Consider the following 24,971-nt stretch of genomic DNA (forward strand, 5'->3'; position numbering starts at 1 on the left):
TGTCATTGCAATGAGGAAGAGCCAGTGCCAAGGCACAGAAATGGGGAATGGAATGTTGTGTTTGAGCAAAAGCAAGTATGTCAGTGTAGCTGGATCTTAGAATGCAAGGAGGAAAATAATGTAAAAGCACACTGGAAAAGTATGAAAGAGTTAGCTTGTGAAGAGCTTGAAACGCCAAACTTGGAACTTAATATTTTATCCTAGAGGTAATAGAGAACTACTGGAATTAACTGAATTGGAAGCGGGTGAAGTAGAAGATCCTTTGGAAAAAGGATTAATGATAAAGACCCACAGGTGCCACTAGAAGAAAGTAATGGTCTGATGAAGAAGAAGTGAGCGATGGTGGTTGATGAATAAGTGCTGATGGATGCCAAAGGGTACCAGGGGGTCATATTTGGATCTGACCCCATGACAACAGAATGTAAGAATTGGGATAGCTATCCAGTCCAATACATACACAAAATAAATCCCTAACACAATATCCCTGATAAGAAGTTCTTTAGTCTCTCCTTGAGCACCTCCAAGGAGGGGAAAATGACTATCTCCCTAGGAAACCAGATTTTAAACATCACTTTGCAACTTCTACCCATTGCTCCTGTTTCTGCCTTCTGGAACCAGACACTAATCCCTTTTCAACATGACAGGCCTTCAAATTCTTGAATACAGCTATTGCATCTTCCTTGGATCTTCTTTTCTTTAAATATTTCCACTTTCTTGAACCAATGCCTATATGTCATTAACTCAAGGTCCTTCACCATCTTAACTGATCTCTTCTTGAAACTTTCCAGATTATCATGTTCTTCTTAAAACAAGGTCCCCAGAACTGAACACAATATTTGAGGTGAGATTTGACAAGGGGGATCATCACCTCTCTATTCCTGGAAGTTATGCTCTTCTTAACACAGCCCAAGATTGATTACTTTTTGTTTTTGGTGGCCATACCACTAGACTTTAAATCTAGTATACAGTTCACTAAAATCCCCAGATCCTTTCTTTTCAGAACTTCTATCCTGCCTAACCATATCTCCTTCATTTTATATTTATGGAGTTGATTTTTTTCATACTCAAGCAAAAAGCTTCGTATTTATCCCTACAGAATTTCATCTTGTTAGATGCAGCTCATTTCTGTAGTCCATGAAGACTTTTTTGAAACCTGACTTTGCCATCCAGTATGTTAGCTGTCCTTCCTACCTGCAATTTTTCTTGATTATAATGATGTTGTGGGTTCATACAGTCATTTTCCTGGATCCTCTTTGCTACCCAGTGATGAGAACTTTATTCTGGAATTAACATATTTCACTAAAAAAATTCCCTTGACAATGTTAAGGATGGTGAATTCCTTATATTGCTCTATATTGCCCCCTTTGAAACCACTTTGAGAATGGTTGATAATTCCTAGACGGTTCATACACCTGGACTTTACTCTTGGAATTGACTTTTTAGAGTGGAGAAGATGGACAAAGACAAAGGTTACTTAGACACTTGGAATCATTTCCCTGGAGAGAAGGCTTATGCAGCCAAGGAGCCATTTTAGCCATGTGCATGAAGATATGTTTGCCCCAGGAAGCCCTGTGGACAAGGGAGCTGTGTGCTCTTGGAGACCACATGCATCAGGGAACTCTGTGCCCTGGAACAGCCATGTCAAACTCAAATAGAAAGGGGGCCACTAATCCATATAGAAGGATCCTTGTGGGTCACATATTGATTTAGTTTTAAAACATGATATTACCTATGTTTTATTGTATATTTATTTATTTTGTTAAATATTTACCAATTACATTTTAATCTGGCTCTGGCTACACTCAGACCTCATGTCTCTGCTCCAGAGAACCACACAGTTCCAGGAATGACAAGAGAACGAGGGAAATCTGAGAAGTAAAGAGATCCTGGGCTACTCTTGGGCTGCAGGAATTCAAAGGAACAGCAGTAAGGAAGCAGTAGCAAAGCAATTCATGTTCTTGGGATAACAGAAGAGTCTCTTCTCATACATAGGGGAAGAGCTGCTGGACCAAACAAGAGCCATAGTCAAAGAATTCCTGTGCCAGTCCAGAAATTCCTCCATTGTTCCATCCCTCTGCTCTGCTGCTAATGGCTTGTATTCCTGTAGCTCCCAGTATGGGGCAGGAATGACCAAGCACCCAACCCCTGCTTCTATCTATTGCAACCTTGGAGCATGGAGGGGCCATGTGGGAAGGCAGGATTCTCTCCTTGGATCTGAATCTCTTGGTCTCTGTCTCCCCTTTATCTTCTCTCTCCTCTCTGAGTCTCTACTTCTCTGTATCCTATCACTATATGTAGGTTTCTGTGTGTATGTAACTGTCTCTGTGTCTGTCTCTCAGTCATATCTCTCTGTCTCTCCCTCTCCTTCTGCAATTCCCAGATGTAGGGAATTCCTGTAGGGAAGTAGTGAATGAGAAGCTTAGAAAAGTGAGTCATGGTCAAAATGCAGAGGGCCTTGAATGGCACTCAAGATAAAAGTGAACACCAAGTAAAAATATGCAATGCTTAAAATCAGTAGGAATAACAGGAAAATCCTGAAATGGAAAATGAAGAACTTAATATATGTATTCACACATTATTGTCCCTACCCTTGCTGGAAAATGTTCCATATAATATATATACTATATATGTATATGTGTGTATCCCATGTAATATATATAATGTAAAATAAAATGTTCCATGTAATATATTCTGTGTTGAATACAGCAATGAATTTAAAATATAATAACTAGTGAGAACTCTGATTGACACAATGGAACCAACCAAAGGTCCAAAGGACTCATGATGAAACATGTTATCCACCTCCAAATAGAAAAGTGATGTACTCTGGGTAAAAATTAAAGTTTTATATGTGTCTACATGTACGTATATATATATATATATATATATATGTGTGTGTGTGTGTGTGTGTGTGTGTGTGTGTGTGTGTGTGTGTTTGTGTTGAGTCTATATGTATGTATGCATATACATATATTTGTACGTGGATAATGTTGGACTTTATTTTGTTTGACTATATATATGCATATATACACACACATTCTCTTAAGCAGATTTTATTTTTCTTGCTTTCTCAATGAGTGAGAAAGGGGAGACAGGAGGATATCTGGAACTGAAAATAAAGTAAATTAAATTTTTAAAAGTAAAATGCAATGTAAACATCTGAATATGGTAGTGTTGCTTCAGTTTCTGGTACTGGTATTGTTGCATTTTTCTCTGCTATCATCTGGTGGTGTTTTGGAAAGAAACAATGGATTTTGAGGTAGAGGATTCATGTTTGAATCCTGGCTCTACCACTCAATTAATCGTGTGGTTTGGGGCAAATCATTTTACTTTTCTGGGTCTCAGTTTCCTCATGTATAAGATACTGGGGTCTGAACTGGTTGATTTTTAAGTCCCTTCCAACTCTAAATCTATGATTATATAATCGCAATTCCAGTTTCTTTCATTTCATTCTCTACTTGCTCATCTCTTCTTGGAGGCAGATCTCTTCCTACCTTTGTCTTCTCTTTTATCACACTTTTCTAATGAAGTTTCATGGTCAGTCAACCAGTGAATATTCATTAAGTCCCTACTGTGTGCTAAGTGCTGGAGATACCCCAAAAAAAGGGCCAAAATAAAGGTCCCTGCTTTCCAGAAGATTCCAGAAATAGATGAACCAGAGTCAGTCAATGCTGAAAGTAACAGGTCCTTTTATTTGGTATATTTAAGAGAAGGCATCAAGACAAATTTCAGACACCTGAGGGAGAAAGCAGGACAATATGGGAAGAGTACTAGGGCAACCCACACACTCTCACACCTGGACTGGAGCAGGATTGGAAAGGGACAGAGAGGGGATGTAACTAGAATATCATTAGGGAGACTCAAGTACTATGATTCTTCAAGCCATGGCAGGAAGAAATCTAGGTTGGTCTAGGATTCCTGGGTCCATACCTGAAGGCAGCTCTGGAGCCAGGGAAGGTTACTAAGCCCAGGGCTCATGACCACTCCAGGATCAGAACATTTGTATATTTTATAGGAGTTCTGCTAAGCAGTGTTGGATTGGTTTTTTACCTAACATGAAGAGAGACACCAATTAGCTAAAAAATTGGACATTTATAGCCTGGAGTAGAAAATTCTGGCTGTGTCTGAGGGGAAAGGAAGAAATGTCTAGAAGTCTCAAGACAAAAAAAGGGGGGGGATATCAAATAAGAGGAGGGGGCACAACTAGAAATAGCCTATTGGATAGAGAGCATTTAGGCCAGAAAAAGTCAATGTTTCCCTTCTGATTAGGACAGAGCTTGAGGTTAAAAGGGAGAAGCTATACTTCTCTTTCAAGTTATAATCCTTTATCATTCCCCTGATATTTATGATCTGTGTGATGTTGGCCAAGTCATATGACATCTCTAGACTTCAGTTTCCCCATGTGTAAAAATGGAGTTGGACTAGATGATTTCTAAGATCCCCTTAAACTCTATTCGAGGGTTCTTAACCAGGAGCTCTATGGACTTTTTAAAAAATATTTTATAATTATTTCAATGTAATTGTTTTGATTGGTATTCTCATGTCTTTCAATTTTATTCATTTAAAAAGATTATTCTGGGAAGGAGTCCATACCCTTTACCAGACTGCCAAAGAGGAACTATCACACAAATAAGACTAAGCAAAAAGATTGATCTAAACATCTATGATCTCAACATCCCAACGTAAGCCTCAAACAAATGAAGATTTCAGAAAAATCCCCTCTTTGGGGAACCACTATATCATTGGGGGGTGATATAGATGAACTAGGGCATTTTGCCATGCCATTGGTTATGGTGGACCTTAAACAGGGATAACCTGTCCCAGTGTGGACTTAAAGGCTCACTGAACCATCTATTGCTCTAGAGTACTGGGCTAGTCAGTAGATAAGAATTTATTAAATACCTACTATGGGCTGTTCACCTTTCTGTGTTCAGTAGAAGAGGTGGTTCCAAAGCAGATGATCCAGACCTGGCAACTTCAGTGTTCTTTTCTAACACATTCCCATAAAACAGAAACCCAATTGCCACATGTGCCTGGAATTTTCTTCTAAGGCGAAGTGTCAGCTTTTCCATGGTGAAACTTCTGCTCGGTTCTGGCCAATAGCTCCATTGCTGTCAAGGCTAAGCTTCCCCCTTCCAGGCCTTTGCAGCACCTCCACCACCTGCCAGAGAGAACTAAGAAATGGAATGTTGGCCGCAGCTCTGGAGTGACGGGTCCCATTCAAAGCCATATGCTTCCACCTGCCGGATGGGGAGGTCAGGACCACAAGGCGCTAGAATATAAGCCTGGCTCAGACTCTGTAGGGGTCATTTGTTCTGATAGTTTCTGGGAGTCTTTACAAATCTGGGCAATTTCCTTCTTTTTTCAATAAAGAGGCACTTTCCTCCTAGAAGGTGAATCTGAGTTTTGCAGCATTAGCTAAAAAACAGAACCCCTACCCCACCACCCATTTTTTTTTCTTTTAGCCAACACAAAAAATTTATTATATGAAAAAGAAAGGGGGAAAAGCGTTACTCAAGTCAGATATTGTCATGAAGACAAACTTTGATTGTAGCATTCTTTTTTTAAATTTTATTTATTTTTATTTTGAACATAAGAAATAAAACAAGTATTTTGATAAAATAGTAGAATAGAAAAAAAGATGATTGCACATGAAACTGCAAATCTATTATGTGTAACTTGCTATCTCCTTTTAAATATACATTAAAGTTATCATGTAACTTTCTTATTTCTTGTTTCCAATTTTTTCTCCCCCACCCTAAAGATGGCTGCCATTATGTGTGTATATATATATATATATATATATATATATATATATATATATATATATATGTAAAATCATTCTATACATTCTTCTATTTATCAGATAAACAAATAGTTCCATACTTTCTCTAGCTGCTGGCTACTGGCAGGGAAGGAATGTAGTTTTTGTTTGTTTGTTTTTCGTAAGGGTGGTTTGTTTTTAGTAAAGATGGTTTCAACATTCCTTCAACCCCTTTCTTGAAAGTACAGCCGAATTCTATTACAACACTTCTTGGCAGAACAAGCAAAATTGCATCTTCAACATTTGGGGAGGGAGTGTGAGTCTGAGATAAATTAAGTGACTTGCCCAGAATCACCCTCTAGGCAGAATTTGAACTCTTGAACTTGGGTCTTCTTACTCCAAGTCCAATGCTTTAACTATTATGGCACCTAGATGCCACCTACATAGATTCATGGACTCCTAAAAAATGTCAGAACCAATTAACCCAGCACAGTTAGAGCTAGGTTTATGCTCCAGCAGAGCTCCTGATCTTCCCATGCTGAAGGTGGAAGCATACATATCTTTGAATATGATGACCAGTCACTCAGGAGCCATTTTCAAAATTCTATTTTTGAATTTCAGTCCTAGCTCTGACATTAACTACCTGGGCTCAAATCTTTTTTTCTTTTTTTTTTTTAACATTTAATATCTGTGCAACCTTGAGGGAATCATTTAACATCTATAGGCCTCAATTTAATATCCATAAAATGAGAGAATTGAACTAGATCACCTCAAGGGTCCTTTCTAACTCAAGTTCTCCCAGCCCATGATCTATTAAATGCCAATTACATGCAGAACACTGTAAGACACTGTTAGAATTTTTTTTTTGAGAAGCAATTGGGATGGGACTTGCCCACTAGTACGGGTCTGAGGCTAGATTTGAACTCAGGTCCTCCTAATGCTAGAGCCAATACTTTATCCACTGCACCACCTAGCTGCCCAAAGGATGGGTAGGTTTTCAATAAGAAGAAATGGGAAAAGAAGGCTTTCTAGTTTGAGGAAAATCATAGAGGAAAGAAATTAGGATTTGTATGTAGGATACTAAGCAGCCCAGTTTGGAAGAGCATAGCATATATGTAGTGAATGAGATTAGGCTGAAAAGGTAGGGTAGCACCAATTTCTTGAAGCTCAAAAAACTTTCAAGACTAAAAGGAATGAATCTTTAACAGTGGAATTTTAGGCATTGTACTAGATAGTAGAAGAGATTAGGAGTGGGGGCAAGGGCTTAATATCCCACATGCAAATAATCCCATGTAGAAGTATAACTGAACTATGGCATAATAAAGTCCTTTGTGAGGCAGAGCTACCCTGCTTTTAGGATACCACAATGGTCTTCTTCTTCAGTGCTATCTGAGCAAATTTTGTCAATGAAAAATGAACTTCAGACCCATGTGGCCCTTTCCTGCTTCTGCAATGATGGTAGTAGAAGGACAGAAGATACTAAGAATCACTTGATTCTTACATCACCTATGAACATTAATTTAATTTCTGATCTTTTTGATATGTGATCTTTGAAGAGTGACCAACAATTTGACCTACTATTGAACCATACCCTCATACAGTGGTTCAGTTCCTCACATCCAAAGTTCAAAACTACACCCAAAGTTGTTCATTGCAAAAGAAACCAGAAGAACAAAAGAAATCCTCTAAATAAGTTTGCTGACGGAATCTCCCCAGGGAGCTGAATAAAGAAGGTGGTTAAATTGTTTCACCTTAGCCCAAAGCGAATAAGAAACATCATTTCAGGAGCGTGCAATAGAAAGATGACTAGATTTGGATTCAAAGTCCCAGGCTCACACATTTGAACCCAGGATCAAATCTGCACCTTATCGCATGTAACCTATCGGCTTACCACTAGGCAAGCCACTTTTCCTCGCTGGGTCTCAGTTTTCTCATTTATAAAATAAGGATGGCATTTAACAGATCTAATTTAGGAAGCTAAGTGATGTAGTAAGCTGGGCCTGGAGTCAGGAATACCTGAGTTCAAATGCAGCCTCAGACACTTACTAGCTGCTTGATTCTAGATAAGTCACTTTACTGCTGTCTGCCTCAGTTTCTTCATCTATAAAACAGAGATAATAATAATAATAACCACCTCCCAGAGTCGTTGTGGGGATAAAAAGAGACAACATTTGTAAAATGCTTTGTAAGCCTTAAAGTCCTCTATAAATGCTATTATTATTAATGATAATGATAATAAAAACAATAATGATGATTATTATTTCTGCGATTCTTTAAGAAACTTGGTCATCTGTCCTTTTAGCACTTTTCATGAGAGAAGTACAAACAGACCTCCATGGAGATAATGGTAGCTTATATCTATTGCAGAGGATGAAGAAGCAGAGAAAATCTATAAAGAATCTGGCAAAATCCTCCACATTTGAGACAATAGTACATGCCTTGGTACTTAATAGTAGTTGGATGGAGAGGTGTACAGTGAAAAATAGAGTAGAAACTATATTTTTTGATAATAAAAGAAGCCCAATACTTCACATCTGTTCATGAGTATTTTTGTCAGAAGAGAAACAGAAGGTACTAGGTATAGTGAGAAACTAATGACATCACCAAAGAACTGAATTTAACAATGTCTTTACAGATGGGAAATGACGGGTACAGATGTAGCAATCGTTTTAGAGGCAGCTCTCTGCGTGTAGTCAGATTATGCATTTGTTAGAGCAGAAGTCAAAATTAATACCATATTAGAATAAAAGAAAAAATATAAGAAGAGACATGGGCAGTTATAGCAACTCCAAATGGACCTATTTATATAAGATATTGACTTTTAAAAAGGGAGGAGGAATCAGCAAATGTAAAGATATTGACTGATTATCATAATTTCCTGAAAAGTGAACCAATATATCCATGAAGAGCACGAAGGACCCCTGAAATTGCTTCAGTCAACACAGGCTGATTTTCTTGACAAGCAAAAAGATAAGGTAGCCAAGGGCAACACTTGTTTTGCAGTGCTTCTTAAACTGTGGGTCTTGACCCCATATGGGGTCATGAAAAATTTGGCAATAGTAAAAGATTTCTGAATGCACAACAGCCAAAAATTAATTAAAAATTAAACACGTAATGAATCTGAGGTTTTTCTGGCAACACTTGCCTGTGCTGCATCCTGCAACTTCACTATAGCCTTGGTTCTGAACACACAGTATGCGCACTTTGTACTGGGCATGCCCTAAAAGAGGTTGGCAATGGAAAAAGTTTAAGAAGCCCTGGTTTAGAGGAGGGTGTCAAACTCAAATAGAAATAGGGGCCATTCAACTGTTCATAAGAATCCCTGCAGGTAGCATATTGATTTAGAAAACCACTTATTAATATCATCTATGTTTTCTCATAGTATTATTATTTTGTTAAATATTCCCCAATTACATTTTAACCTGATTCAGGAATACTCGGATGTGTATTTGGGCTTCAGTGGGCTACATGTGCAACACCTCTGGTTTAGAGTACAAGCTTGTTTCCAAAATATTAAAAAGAATTTATAGGGAGGGTACTTCCAACGGAAGGGGTCAGGATTCTAAGAGATTAAAGGAAGCAAAGTGCTTCTGGTATAGTAGACAGAAACCACAAAGGTATAGAGACTACACATAGAGTGTTGTGTGTAAGGAAAAGTAAAGTGAGCTAGTGTGGCTAGATCATAGGATGCCAAGAGTGGAGTTTTGTGAAAGCAGACTGAAAAAGTATTGCCTCAGCCCTTCCCAGACTATTTACCCCATTCTCACTAAAATTGACAATCCAAGTCCTCAGAGAACAGCTGCATACTACCATCCTTGGGGTTTTAGAGCTAACCTTGAGAAGCTGAGATTTTTAATACTGCTCCTCATAAGCTTCCATCTGGTATACTTGTTAATATCAGTCAATATTTCTTGTTTTCTTTTTTATTAATTATTTTTGAAAATTGTTGTTTTAGTTTACAACACACACAGTTCCACAAGTTTTTGAATTCCAAAATTTCTCCCCCTCCCTCTCCTCTCCCCTCCCCTGCCCCAAGACAGCATGTAATCTAACATAGGTTCTACATATACCTTCACATTAAACTTATTTTCCCAACAATCAAGTTGTAAAGAAGAATTATAACCAATGAAATTAACCATGAGAAAGATACAACAAAACCAAAAATAAAATAAAATAAAATAAAATAAAATAAAAAGAGAGCAAACAGTTTGCTTCAATCTGCATTCAGATTCCATAATTCTTTCTCTGGATATGTATAACCTTTTGCATTATGAGTCTTTTGGAGCTGTCTTAGAACCTTGCATTGCTGAGAGGAGCCAAGTCTATCAAAGTTAGCCATCACAGAAGCAATGTGTCTGTGGTTGTGTACAGTGTTCTGCTGGTTCTGCTCCCCTCACTCATCATCAGATCATATAAGTCTCTTCAGGTTCTTATGAAGTCCATCTGCTCCTCATTTCTTATAGCACAATAGTATTCCATTACATTCATATGCCACAATTTGTTTAGCCATTCCCCAATTGGTGGGTATCACTTGATTTCCAATTCTTTGCCACCACAAAAAGAGCTGCTGTAAATATTTTTGTGCATATGGGTCCTTTCCTCCCTTGTATGGTCTCTTTGGAATACAGCCCTAGAAGTGGTATTGCTGGGTCAAAAGATATGTACACTTTTATAATCTTTTGGACATAGTTCCAAAGTGCTCTCCAGAATGGTTGGATCAGTTCACAATTCCACCAACAATGCAATAGTGTTCCAATTTTCCCACATGTTCAGCATTTATCGTTTTCCTGTTTTGACACTTTAGTCAATCTGACAGGAGAGACGTGGTAACCTGAGAGTTGTTTTGCTTTGCACTTCTCTAATCAGTAGTGATTTAGAGCATTTTTTATATGACTATAGATATCTTCAATTTCTTCCTCTGAAAACTATCTGTTCATATCCTTTGACCATTTATCAGTTGGGGAACAAATATCAATATTTCCACTGAGATCCTTGATTCTTAGTTTCTCCAGGTAAATTTCATTATTATTTTTTTCTAGCTCTATAAATCAATATTTTGGTAGTTTGAATAGTATGGTACTGAAGAAGTAAATGAGCTTAGGGAGTATTGTCATTTTTCTTATATTAGCTTGTCCTACCAATGAGTAATAAATTTTTTCTCCAATTATTTGCCTTTTTCTATAAAAATGTTTCAAATTTTAATGTATATGTATCTTAGTAGGTAGAATCCCAAATATTTTATGATTACACAATCACTTTTAACAGAATATATTTTTTATCTCTTTGCATGATTTTGTTGGTAATACATGAAATATTGTCAATTTATTTTATATCCTGCAAATTTACTGAAGTTGTTAGTTGTTTCAATTAATTTTAGTTGAATCTAGGGTTCTCTCAGTAAACCATCATATAATCTCTGAAAACTGATAATTTTGTATCCTTTTTGCTTACACTAATTCCATTTCTTTTTCTTTTCTTGTTATTATAGTTATCATTTATAGAACTATATAAAAATAATACGGATAATAGACATCCTTGTTTTAACCTTGATCTCATTGGAAAGGTCTCCAGTTCATCTCCATTACATATAACATTGGCTCTTAGTTTTAGAGATATATTAATTACCATGGTAAGGAAAGATCTGCTTATTCCTTTGGTTTTTAGTGTTTTTAATAGAAATTAGAATTGTATTTTGTCAAAAGCTTTCCCTGCATCTCTTAACTAATCATGTTATTTAATATTCTATTTATAATATCCATTATGCTTATAGTTTTCCTATTACTGCACCAAAACTGAAATTTAGGTGTCAATCTAACCTGATCATAGTATATATTCTTTTTTAAATGTTGGTACAGTATTTTGTTAGTATTTTATTTTAAAAATTTTCATTAACATTAGAAATATTTTCCACAGTTTTCTGTTTTGTCTCTTGCTGGCATAGTTATCAAGATTATATTTGTATTACAAAAGAAATTTGGTAAGATTACTTTGGTTTCTTCTCATTTTTGCACACATGTAATATGATATTTCATAGAATTTCGGCAGAAATCCCTATGGTCCTATGGTTCTTTTCTTTGGGAAGTAACTTATGCTTTCTGAAACTTTCTGAAAATTTAAGTTCTCTATTTCTTGTTCTGTTGACTAGGGCATTTTATGTTTTTAAATATTCATCCATCTAAGTTGTCAGTCTTATTGGCATACAAATGGACCAAATAATTTCTAACAATTTATTTTTTCTTGATTTGCTATGAGTATTATGTTTGATACTGGCAATTTAGTGTTCCTCTTTCTTTTTAAAAATCAAATTAGCTAATAGTTTATCTATTTTTTAAAACTTTGCTTTCAATTTTGTTCATTTATTCTTTGAATTTTCAATATTTTTCCCAGGGGGGGTTAATTTTGATTTTTTTTAGCTTTTTTAAATCATATGCTCAATTTATGGACAATTCTACCTAAATTGCTTTACTTATTCAGTGCCATGTCATAGAGCTAGAAAGAATCATGACAAAATTCATCTGGAAAACCAAAAGGTCAAAAAAATAAAGGGAATCAATGGGGAAAAAATGTAAAGGAAGGCAGCCTAGCAATACTAGATAAGAAACTATATTACAAAGTAGTAATCATCGAAGCAATCTAGTATTGGCTAAGAAACAGAGTGATGGATCAGTGGAATAGATTAGGTACATAAGATGCATAACAAATGCATAATAATACAACATTTGATAAATCCAAATACCCAAGCTTTGAGGGCAAGAAAATTGGAGGGAAAACTGGAAAGCAGTCTAACAGAAACTAGGGAAGGACCAGTTTCTCATACTGTAATACCAAGTTTAAAGATTAAACTGAGTGGCAGTTAGGTGGCACAGTTCAGGAGGACTTGAGTTCAAATCCAGCCTCAAATACTTGATGCACTTACTAGCTGTGTGACCCTGGGCAAGTCACTTAACCTCAATTGCCCTGCCTTTCCCCCTCCCCCCCAAAAAAAAACATCAAACTGAGTTCACAATTTAGACATAAGCTGTGCTATAAGTTAATTTGGAGAGCATCGAAAATTTTACCTATCAGATTCATGGATAAGAAAAGAGTTTTTGACCAAATAAAAGAGAGCTTCACAGAAAGTAAAATTGATAATTTTGATCACATGAAATTAAAAAGATTTTGCACAAACAGGATCAATGCAGCCAAAATTAGAAGAAAATGTGGAGGGGGTGGATTTTACAACAAGTTTCTCTGATAAAAGCCTCATTTCTCAAATACATAAAAAACTAAGCCAAATTTATAAAATGTAATAGCCATTCTTTAGTTGATAAATGGTCAAAGGATAAGGACAGGTAGTTTTGGGAAGAAATAAAAGCTATCATATGAAAAAATGCTCTAAATCCCTATTGATTAGAGGAAAGCAAACTAAAACAACTCTGAGGTACCACTTCAGAGGCAATGCCAAGGAATGTTCAAAGTACCAGACAAGAGCACTCTTTTCACACGCCAGCAAGGTTATACTTAAGATTCTGCAAGCTAGGATTCAGCAACATATGAACCAAGAAATTGCCAGAACAGCAGCTTGGTTTTCAAAGAGACAAAGGAAATAGAAACCAAATTGCCAACATTCACTAGATTATAAAGCAGGGGAGTTCTAGAAAAACATCTACTTCTGCTTTATTGACTACACTAAAGCTTTTGACTGTGGATCACAACAAAATGTGGCAAGTCCTTAAAGAGATGAGTGTACCAGATCATCTTACTTGTCTCTTGAACCTGTATGCAGGCCAAGAAGCAACAGTTAGAACTGAACATGGAAAAATTGATTGGTTTAAGATTGGAAAAGGAGTATGACAAGGCTATATATTGTCACCTTATTTATTTAACTTATACGAAGAGTAAATCATGTGAAAAATGTCAGACTAGATGAATCAAAAGTCAGAATTAAGGTTGTTGGGAGAAATATTAACAATCTCAGATATGCAGATGATACCACTCTGATGGTACAAGGGAAAGAAGAATTAAGAAGCCTCTTGATGAGGATGAAAGAGGAGAGTGTGAAAGCTGGTTTGAAACTTAACGTAAAAAACCCTAAAATCTTGGCAACTGGTCACATCACTTCCTGGCAAATAGAGGGAGAAAAAATGAAAAGTGTCAGATTTTATATTCTTGGGCTCAAAGATCACTACAGATGGAGACTGCAGCCATGAAATTTAAAGATATTTGCTCCTTGGAAGGAAAGCTATCAAATCTGGACAGCATATTAAAAAACAGAGACATCACCTTGCCAACAAAGGTCAAAGTCAAAGTTTATAGTCAAAGCTATAGTTTTTCCAGCAGAAATGTATGGCCGTGAGAGCTCAACTATAAGGAAAACTGGGCATTGCAGAATCAACACTTTTGAATTGTGGTGCTGGAGAAAACTTCTAAGAGTCCCTTGGACAGAAAGGTCAAATCAGTCAATTCTTAAAGAAATTAATTCAGGCTATTCACTGGAAGATAAAATACTCAAGCTGAAGTTTAAATGCTCTGGTCACACAATGAGAGGATGGGACTCAATGGAAAAGACTCTGATGTTAAAGGCAAAAGAAAAAAGGACAGCAGAAGATGAAATGGATAGAAAGTATCATAGAAACAATAAGCATGAACTTGGACAGACTTTGAGATACAGTGGAGAATAGAACAGCTTGGCATGAGATGGTCCATGGGCTCACAAAGACTCAGATGTGACTGAATGATTGAACAACAATAAGGAACCACTTCACGCCTATCAGATTGACTAATGTGACAGAAAAGGAAAATGAGAAATGATAGAGAAGATGTGGGAAAACAGGGACACTAAGGCATTGTTGATGGAATTGTGAACTGGTCCAACCACTCTGGAGAACAAATTGAAGTTATACTCAAAGAGTAATAAAATTGTGCATCCTCTTTGACCCAGAAACATTACTACTAGGTCTGTATCCCAAAGAGATCAAAGCAAAGAGAAAGAGACTCATATATACAAATATGTACGTGTGTCTATCTACATATGTATATGTGTATATCAACTTTTTGTGGTGGCAAAGAATTGAAAGTAGAGGGGATGCTCATCAATTGGGGAATGGCTGAACAAATTGCAGCATATGATTGTGATGGAATACTATTGTGCTATAAGAAATGATGAGCAGGATAGTTTCAGAAAAACAGAGAGACTTTTATGAACTGATGCAAAGTGAAGTGAGAAGAACCAAAATGATATTGTACACAGTAACAACAATATTGTATAATCAGCTGTGAAAGACTTAACTATTCTCAGCAATACAGTGATTCACGACAAGTGCAAAGGACTCATGATGAAAAATGCCATCCACCTCCAGGAGAGAGAGAGAGGGGGAAGAGAAAGAGAGAGAGAGAGAGAGAGAGAGAGAGAGAGAGAGAGAGAGAGAGAGAGAGAGAGAGAGAGAGAGAGAACTGATAAACTGAGTCAAGATTGAAGCATACTCTTTTCACATTTTCTTGCTTTTTTGTAGCATAACTCATAATGACATATATTTTGCATGACTTCACATATATAATGGGTATCATATTACTTGCCTTCTCAATGGGTGGGGGAAGAGGCTGAGGGAGAGAATTTGGAACTCAAAAAATTTTTAAATGCATGTTAGAAAGAAAGAAAGAAAGAAAGAAAGAAAGAAAGAAAGAAAGAAAGAAAGAAAGAAAGAAAGAAAGAAAGAAAAAAGCAGGTAGTGAGGGAGAAGTATTCTAAGCACCAAAGCTCTGTGTTTGAAACCACCTCCTTCTGCTCTACTGCTTCTCTTCCCTTTGTTCAGATTCTAACACTGGGTCTTGTCCTTTCTTTCTTTATATTTAATCCTCCTCCATCATACACCCTCTGAAGTTGGAGTTTGTATTGTTTATAGTTTATTCCCCCTAAATATGCCCTCTGTCTTATTCTTCCATCTACCAGTTCCCTACTGTATTAGACTTGCTTTGTCCCTGCTGCAGCTCACAACTCTTGAACTCAAATGATGCACCCATTGTACCCTCCCCAGTAGTAGGGACTACAGGTGTGTGACACCATACCCACTTTTAGGTGGCAAGAAAGAGACCTGGGCCTAGAGTCAGGAAGACTTGAATTCAAATCCAGCTTCAGATATTTACTTGTTGCCTTAGAGTCAGGAAGACAATTGAAGTTCTGCCCCTTACTACATACTGGCTATGTGACTCTGGGCAAGGTGTTAATCTCTCAGTGCCCCCAGACAACTCTCAAAGACTAGGATTTTCAGAGAACATGCCAACATGCATTAATGGAAAGAGTTGCCTCATCTTGAAATCCCAATAAGATCATAGGTCCGATCCCTTTTTAATTTGATGCTACGCCCGGTATTAAAGGATGTCAAAATGACTATTCTGAGAAAATTTAGAATCAAATAAGGTTGTATGAACCTCCAGATTGCCACATTAACATCATTATAATACCTCTAAGACACTAATAGATCTACCAAACACATAGAAAAATACAAATCTGGCAGTTTTGCCATTAGCTTGATAAATACTTCACTATGTAAAAGATCTGTGATTTTAGGAATGTGGACACCCTCCACTCAGGCCAATCATAAATCCTCCATCATTTAGAAGATGGACTTTGAGAATTACTGCATGTAAAAAATTCATCACAGATCAGCCAACTTGGTGATGAGCCTCTCCAAACTCATCAAGGTTAGTCCTCAGCTGACAGACACATAATCCATCACAGGACAATACTCAAGGCCTTTCCAGCTTGGTAAGATCTGCCAGAATGAACACTGTGCTGATAAAGCCTTTAGGAACCCAGGATCTCCTTCTTGCCAGAATGAGGCTTCAGATGAGGATTTAGAGAGGTTTGATGAATATAGAATTTGATAGCGATAGACAATGAAATCACATCATTCCCAATGGAGCCATATAGAGTAAATAAATTCATTTTGGTTGCCAGCGTTGATTTAATTAGCTGCATAATTATGCAACCTGCCCTTCTCTTTGATCTAAGAAAGAAATAGCCCACCATTTGATGGATTTTGGATAACAGACAACAGCTATCAACTGCAAGAAACTTTCTCAGGTTTTGAAAACAATGATTCTGAAATGCAAGTTTGTTTCCCCAAGACAAAGCCCCACAAACATACATGTTTTTTAATGTGCCATTGTTGGATCCCCTATTAAAATGCCCATGATAGAAAACACAGCCCAAAGTAGCTCCTCACCTCAGCCTTCTGATTATTCATAAAGCTTGGATTTGAATTGTCTGTACCCTGAGAGTTCCCCTACTGGGAAAAAAAGTATCATTGTTCTTTTTGAAAATCATAGCCATGGAAAAATTGTAACTTTCATTTCTAAAACCAGAAAGATATAAACAGAAGAGCACAGGTTTCCGCAGTGCCTAGGGTCTTTCCATTTGTATTCCTTCCATGTTTTATTTCAAAAGGCATTTCCTAGAACTGGGGGGGGGGGTGGTGTGACTGCCCAATTTCATGGAGTAATTTTAATCATACTTACTTTTCCAAGACTTATGGACAATGTATAAGATTCTCATTAGGTCACATTTTATAGTGGCTTTAATATTTACAAAACACTTTACATCGATAATTTCTTTTGAGCCTCATCACAACTCTTTGAGGTAGATTCTTCAGCTATTACTAATTATCTTTATTTAAAGATAAAGAAATTGAAGTGCAGAGAAGTTAAATGATTTGTTCATGGTCAAACTACTGCTAAGTGTTAGAAGTTAAATTCTAGCCCAAGTTTTCCTAGCTCTATGTCCGAGCACTCTTGATCTACTAGACTTCAAATTTATATCCTGTTCACATCCAGTTGTCTATACAGGCCATCTTTGAGATAGGCCCATATCCTTTACCATATCCCAATCCTTTACCAGTACCAGTGCACCACACTGGACATCCAGAATCTATATGCCTCCCCACCCCATCTACAGGAAATCTATAAATCGAAAAGCATTTATTAAATACTTATGTTCCAGACTCTGTATTGGGTGCTTGGGATACAATTATAAAAATGAAAAGTACTTGACTTCAAAGAGCTTATAGTCTAACCAAGGAAGACAACATGTTCATATATAGATATATCCTAAATAGATAGAATGAGAAAGGAGGTCAAGAAAGGTTGATACATCACGTGAGCAAAGCCTTGAAGAAAACTAGGGATCCTGAAAGCTAGAGATGAGGGATCAATGTATTCTAGAATTGGGAGATAGCCAGTATTGCAAATAAGGAATAGCAAGAAGGCCAATTTGACTGGCCTTCAATGTACCTGGAGAGGAATAATGTTCAACAAGACTGGAAGGGTAAGTAGATTGAGGCCAGGTTGAGAAAAGCTTTAAATAGCAAACTAAGTGATTTATATTTGTTCATAGAGGAAATAGGGTACAACTGGAGTTTATTAAGTAATAGAGTGACATGGTCAGATTTTGACATTAGGATAATTTGTTCAGCAGCTGTATGAGGATAATGGGTAAGGGAGAGATATCTGAGGAAAGGAGAACAATTAAGAGGCAGCTCCAACAATCCAAGTGAGAGATACTTTAATAAAAAATAGAACAAAGATGGTAGCTGTGAGAGTGAAGAGATGTTATGTAAAGAAAAGTTGTTTCAGAGGAGGAAATGGTAAGATTTGGGGCAACTTTTGGTTAAGATGACAATATGGTAGATCACACTGGAGCCCAACTCTCCCACTTATACTCTATAAATCATTTTTAAAAGTAAAATTAAGAGGGATAGTAGTTTTACAAGAAGGATTAATTATAAGCAAAATTGACTCAATCTTCAGATATTACAGATTAAATGAAGAGTTGAAAATAAAAGGAAAGAAAGGACAATAATCTGTGACCAAAGACTGTGTGGAAGGGGAAAGAAAAGAGGAGTAGTGGAATGGAAGCAAATGGAATAAAATTTAGATCACTAGTATTGAGCACTCTTCTCTTTCAACACCCTTTTATTCTTTGTAATGAGGATAACAGGGGAAAAGAGAAGAGAAAGTATAAAGGGATAGGATAGAGAGAAATATACAATTAACAATCATAACTGTAAATGAAAATAGAATGAACTCACTCATAAAATGGATGAGGGTAGCAGCATGAATTAGAAAGCAGAAACCATAATATGCTATTCCCAATAAACACATCTGAAACAGAAAGACGCAAACAATTAAAATAAAAGACTTGAATCTTAATAGCTTCAAGTGAACTAAAAAAAAGATAGGAGTAACCATCAAGATCTCAGCCAAGGCAACAACCAAAAAATAGAGTCAATTTTAAAAGGGATGCTTGGGAAAATTGGATTATGCTTTAAAAAACCCATTGACCCTGAATTAATATCAATACTTAATATACATGCGTCTAGTGGCCTAGCATCTAAATATTTAAACGTTAATTAATTTATAAAGGGAAATGAGCAGTAAAGTTATAGAAGTTGAAGAATTTAATGTATTTCAGATTTTGACAAATCTAATGAAAATATAAACAAGATAGTATTTAAAGTTCTAACTTTAAAAAATGTTAAAGTTAGATGAGATAGATTTCCAGCAACTACTGAAAGGTAACAGAAAAGAGTGTACGTATTTCCAAGATCTTTTGGGGAATTCAATGAAAATTGTGTATGGGGGTATGAAATCTCACAAACAAATGCAGGAAAACAAAAATATTACACACATTCTATTCTCTTGTGACTGAACAGCAAGAAAATATCATGAAACTTCTGATTGAGTCCACTACAGATTTGTTAAATAATTCCAACTGGGCATTTACTGTGTCTTTCTGTATCTCTATTATTGAATTGCTCTTCCAGTTATCACAATTTTTATGACAATACTTTTCATCTTTCCTCAAACCTTCTATATCAATCCCTCTCAGTACCCTTTCAGATGAGGACCCCACCTCATACTTTACTGGTTAAATAGAGGTCATTTGCTTTGAGCTCTTTTTTTTTCTTTTCCTCCTAATCTCATATCACTCAGGAATCTTCCTCCATGTTCTCTTCTTTCATTCCTGTCTCTCACAAAGAGGCGGCCCTTCTTGCAAAGCCAAACCCCTCAATACACACATTTGATCACATCTCCTCTAGTCTTCTTCACTTCTTCATTAGATTGCTGACTCTACCTCTTCCATTAACTTTCTAATATTTGTTCCCTCACTACTGAATCCTTCCCTGATGCCTACAAATATTGCCATGTCTTCTCCATTCTTAAAAATCCCTCACTTGATCCAACCAACCCAATAAACAATTTTCCTATACCTCCCCTCCTCTTTTTGACTAAGTCCTTTAAGAAAGCTGTCTCCATTATGTGTCTCCACTTCCTCTCCTCTCACTCTATTTACTCTTTATAATATAGAACTCTTCTGAACTCACCATTCAACTCAAATTTTTCTCCATAAAGATACCAATTATCTTTTATTTACTAAATATAATGGACTTTTTGTCAGTCTTCATCCTTCTTGACCTGTCTACAACCTTCAAAATTTCTAGTCACCCACTCCTTCTAGGTACTCTATCTTCTCTAGGTTTTTGTGTCACTACTCTCTCATGGTTCTCCTCCTACATCTAACCTCCTATATCTAACCACCATCCACTACATGATCCCAACATTCTATCCTGGAGCCTCTTCTCTTTTCCCATTACATACTCTCCCTGATGAATTCATCAGCCAAGATGTGTTAAATCATCTCTATATAGATGATTCCTAGATATAGAACTAGTCTCTTTCCTGACCTCAAATACAGCATCATGAACTGCCTTTCTTATTTCAAACTGGTTGCCCCAAAGTCATCTCAAACTTGACATATGCAAAACTGGAATTTTTATTTCACTTCCCTCCAAATCCACCCCTCATCTGAGATTTGCTATCAACATAGAGGGTACTCCATGATTCCTCCATTCACAAAAGTTGGCAGCCTCAGTGTCATCCTTGACTCCTCATTCTTACTCACTGATATATCCACTTGCGTCTTGTCATTTCTGTTTAGTTGTGGCTTTTTAAATTTTATTTTCTAGTTGTTGTTTTTTTTAAGTTAGATGTCCAATTCACTAATCTGGTCTTTCACTTTTTGTTGATAAATTTTTAAGAGATATAAACTTCAGGACTCTTTTGGGTGCATCTCAAAGGCTTGGGTATATTGTTATATTCTTGCCACTGTCTTTGATGAAATTTTCTCTTCTTGCTGTGATTTGTTTTATGACCCATGAATTCTTTAAGATTAAGACATTTTTTTCTGCAATTGATTTTAATCCCCTATTCAATCCTTTCATTTAACATAATTTTAATATGATGTGGTCAGTGAGAGATGTCAGTTAAGGACACTGATTAAGCTCTTGCTGTGGGCCAGGCACTTTGCTAATCACTGTGGATACAAAGGAAGGCAAAAACATAATCCTTAACCTCAAGGAGCTCATATTCTAATGAGGAGAGACAACATGAAAATAATTGTGCATACTGAGTACAATAATCAAACCAAGACAAGCACTGTTTCAGGAATGGGTATGTCCATTGACTGTAGTATTGACCATCCCACTGTTGCTGTGACTCATAACAAAATTGTCTTTTCCTGGCTATCGTTCACCTTCATTTGCTATCTTCCCTTATTAAACTGTATCCTTGAAGTATAAAAGAATCATAAATCTAGAGCTAGAAGAAACCACAGAGGCCATCTAGTCTAACTCCCTCCTTTAAAATATAAGGAAACTGAGGCTCAGAGTAGGTAAGTAAGCTGTTGAAGTCACACAAGTAGGAAATTTCAGAGATAAAATTTGAAACCAGATCCTTTGACTCCAGAAACAGTGCTCTTTATGCTGTAGTAGTATCTCCGTGCATTTGGATCTCTAGCTCTTAACACATTGCCTGTCACATGCTGAGTGCCTAATAAATGCTTTTTCATCAATTTTTTGGTTCACAATATACACTGCCTTTAAACACAAATTAACAACTTTGAAGTTATAATTTTACTTGTTAGCCATCTTCTCTCCAACTGCCTTGAAGCCTTGACCAAATACTATGGTCTAGAGCACGTGGTCTCCAATCTTTTTTTTTCCAGGAACCCCTTTCAACAACTACAACAAAATGCGTTATGAACCCATAGGATAATTTAACATCCTATTCATATTATTTTTAGACTTATTCATTGATTTCTTATATAATAACCACAATAACTTTTGTCTGAAAAGCTTTGAATTATTAGATATTATAAATCATTATATATTATACTATATGTTGTATTATGCTACACACATATATTATTGTTTGATTATGCTATGTGTTATACCATATAATGTAAATATAAATTATTATAATTATCAGATAGTATAAAATATAAAATTTTGTTCAATTTATCATTGTCAAAACTCTAAATATATGGTATCATAAAACCTCTAGTTATAAAATAATTAGCGGTATTTTATGTGGGACATTCTAGAAAAATTAAAAGAAGTAATCCATCAAGACCTCAAATTATTACTATTAGCTGAAAGAATTAATATTAAATGTCTCAATTCTATAAATTTTGTTAAATGTAAATAACATTTTAATGAAATAAGTTTTAACTTAGAAGATGTTTAACATAATATGATAATCACATGTAAATTTAATTTTGGTGTTGGACTTTTGATGTTTGAACAAAGATTTGCAACATTTGGCTCAACACCAGACAGTCTTAATCTGGTTCCACACTGAGTTTGTTTCTGTATTTTTATTTAAAGCAGGAATAAAATGAGAATACTTGCTCACGCAAATATGTAGTGGGAAATGATAGGAGAACTTTACAAGCTCTTTTGCTGAGAGATGGAAATTTATAATTTTTTAGCCACCTAACCAATCACTAAAAATGGATACAGGTATTGGTTCCAGACCACCACAATAAAGCGAGTCACACAATTTTTTTTTTGGTTTCCCAGTTCACATAAAAGGTATGTTTACACTATATTGTAATCTAGTAAGTGTATAATACTATTATGTCTAAAAACAACAATTTACATACCTTAACTAAAGATACTTTATTGCTAAAAAAAAATGTTAACCATCATCTGAGCCTTCAGCAAGTTATAATCTTTTTGCTGGTAGAAGGTTTTGCCTCAATGTTAATGGCTCCTGGCTGATCAGATTGGTGGTTGGCTAAAGGTTTGGGTGACTGTGGCAATTTCTAAAATAAGACAACAATGAAGTTTTCCATATCAATTCACTCTTCCTTTCATTTGAACACTTAGAGACCATTGTAGGACTATTAATAAGTTTAATTTCCATATTGCTGTGTCTGAGGGAGCAGAAAGGCTTAAGGAGAGGGAAAGAGATGAGAAATGGCTGGTTGGTGGAGCAGTCAGAACAACCAAAACATTTATCAATTAAGTTTGTTGCACCCCAAAACAATTATAATAGCGACATTAAAGATCACTGATCACAGATCAGGATAACAGATATAATAATAAAGAAAAAGTTTGAAATATTGCAAGAATTAGCAAAATATGACACAGAAACACAATTTGAACTTTTGGGGAAATGGTGCCAATAGACTTGCTCACAACAGAGTTGCCACAAACCTTCAGTTTGTAAAATACTGTATATCTGTGAAGCTCAATAAAATGAGACATGCTGTGGTGAGTTACAATATAAAATATACATTTTTCTGTTACCTAATGGCAAGTGTTATTTAAATGATAAATATTAAAATTTCAATTGCATAGATTGCTTTGTTTTTTTAAAACAATTTTTATATACAAACTGCCCTTTGTAAGGAAAGACATGATTCTTTAGACATGTCTTTCTTCTTTTCTCCCTTGGGCACACACACACACACACACACACACACACACACACACACACACTGGCTACACTCTCCAGAAACTACATCGAGTAACTAACAAGTGTTGCCAACCAGTTCATTTGAAAATCTGTCAGATAGAAGGGTAGTAATATAATAAAGGATAAATTTTTAAATTGCAAAACAGCCTTAATGCAGCACTGAGCAGTAAGATAAGGTCTATTTCTGCAGAAAATTTGTGATAATTTCAAGATGGCTTATAATGTGTATGCCAAGCATTCATGATTTTTCAAGAAGCTTGATATTTGCCCTGTAAGAATGCAAATATTTGTTAATGTTTTGATCACATGATCTAACAGATGATGATACTTCATTACAAAAAGGGATGAGGGAGCTACTCTGATGCAGAGTACAGAACACAAATAAATGTGTGTGTCTGTGTGTGTGTGTGTACGTGTGTGATGTATATATGTATCTAACTACTCACTGAGAATCAGTTTGTGCTTGACTGTTTAACTAGTGTGGCAGTTTGGAAACAATTTGATGACAAGTTGAGAAACTACAAAGAACACATTGCACTAGGTCAAAAGCAATCAGAATCAGATGTAATTGGTGCAGAAATTGTTGTATGCATGGTCATGACAGTTTTGAATTACAGAAATAAACATTAAGCTTCAAACATGCACAAGCTTGTTGTCATAGTGGAGAAATATATTTATAACAAAATTGGGTAATTATTTACTGTTTTAGACATCATTAAAGAACTTTTAGCTCAAATCCCTTGGATCATGATCATGAGCCATGGATTCACAAATGATTAAATGGAAAGACAAAACAGGTTTTGCTCCAAATTGCTACTTTGGGTCCCCCACTATTCTGATTGATGAATGTCTCATATCTAGGTCAGCTCTAGTCATGCTTCACTTTACTCCCTCTAACCACTTTCCAGTTCTGGAACCATAATCAAATGAATACTGTCATTACTACTAGAAAACGTGTGTCAATCTACTCTTTTATAGCTTCACTCAACATCTTGGTAACTTTCCCAACCAAAATACCCTTCCTTGACCACCATTCCCCTTTGTATGTTGTCTTCCTCATAGGGACTATCCTTTTTTGCATTTGTGTCCCCAGTACGTAGCACAATGCTTCAGCCATAGGAAGTGATAAATAAATTTTTTTTCACTCATCTTATTCATTCTAAGAAGTTGGTATCTTCTATAAATTCTTAGACTATACCATCTTTAAAATATTTGGGACTTTGGGGAATACGGTGCTATGAATATGAACCTTCTAATTTAGTATCAGACTTTATAAAGGGACAATATAGTAAGTTCACTTGGTTCATATTGTCATGAGGACTACTTGCTAGAATTCTCTTATGCATCTTGTTGAGGACAGGTCTAACTCAGACTGTTATTTCAAGTTTGAGGTTGGAATGAAATAAGACAC

Source organism: Trichosurus vulpecula, chromosome 1 (genome assembly GCF_011100635.1).
Source record: "Trichosurus vulpecula isolate mTriVul1 chromosome 1, mTriVul1.pri, whole genome shotgun sequence".
NCBI lineage: Eukaryota > Metazoa > Chordata > Mammalia > Diprotodontia > Phalangeridae > Trichosurus > Trichosurus vulpecula.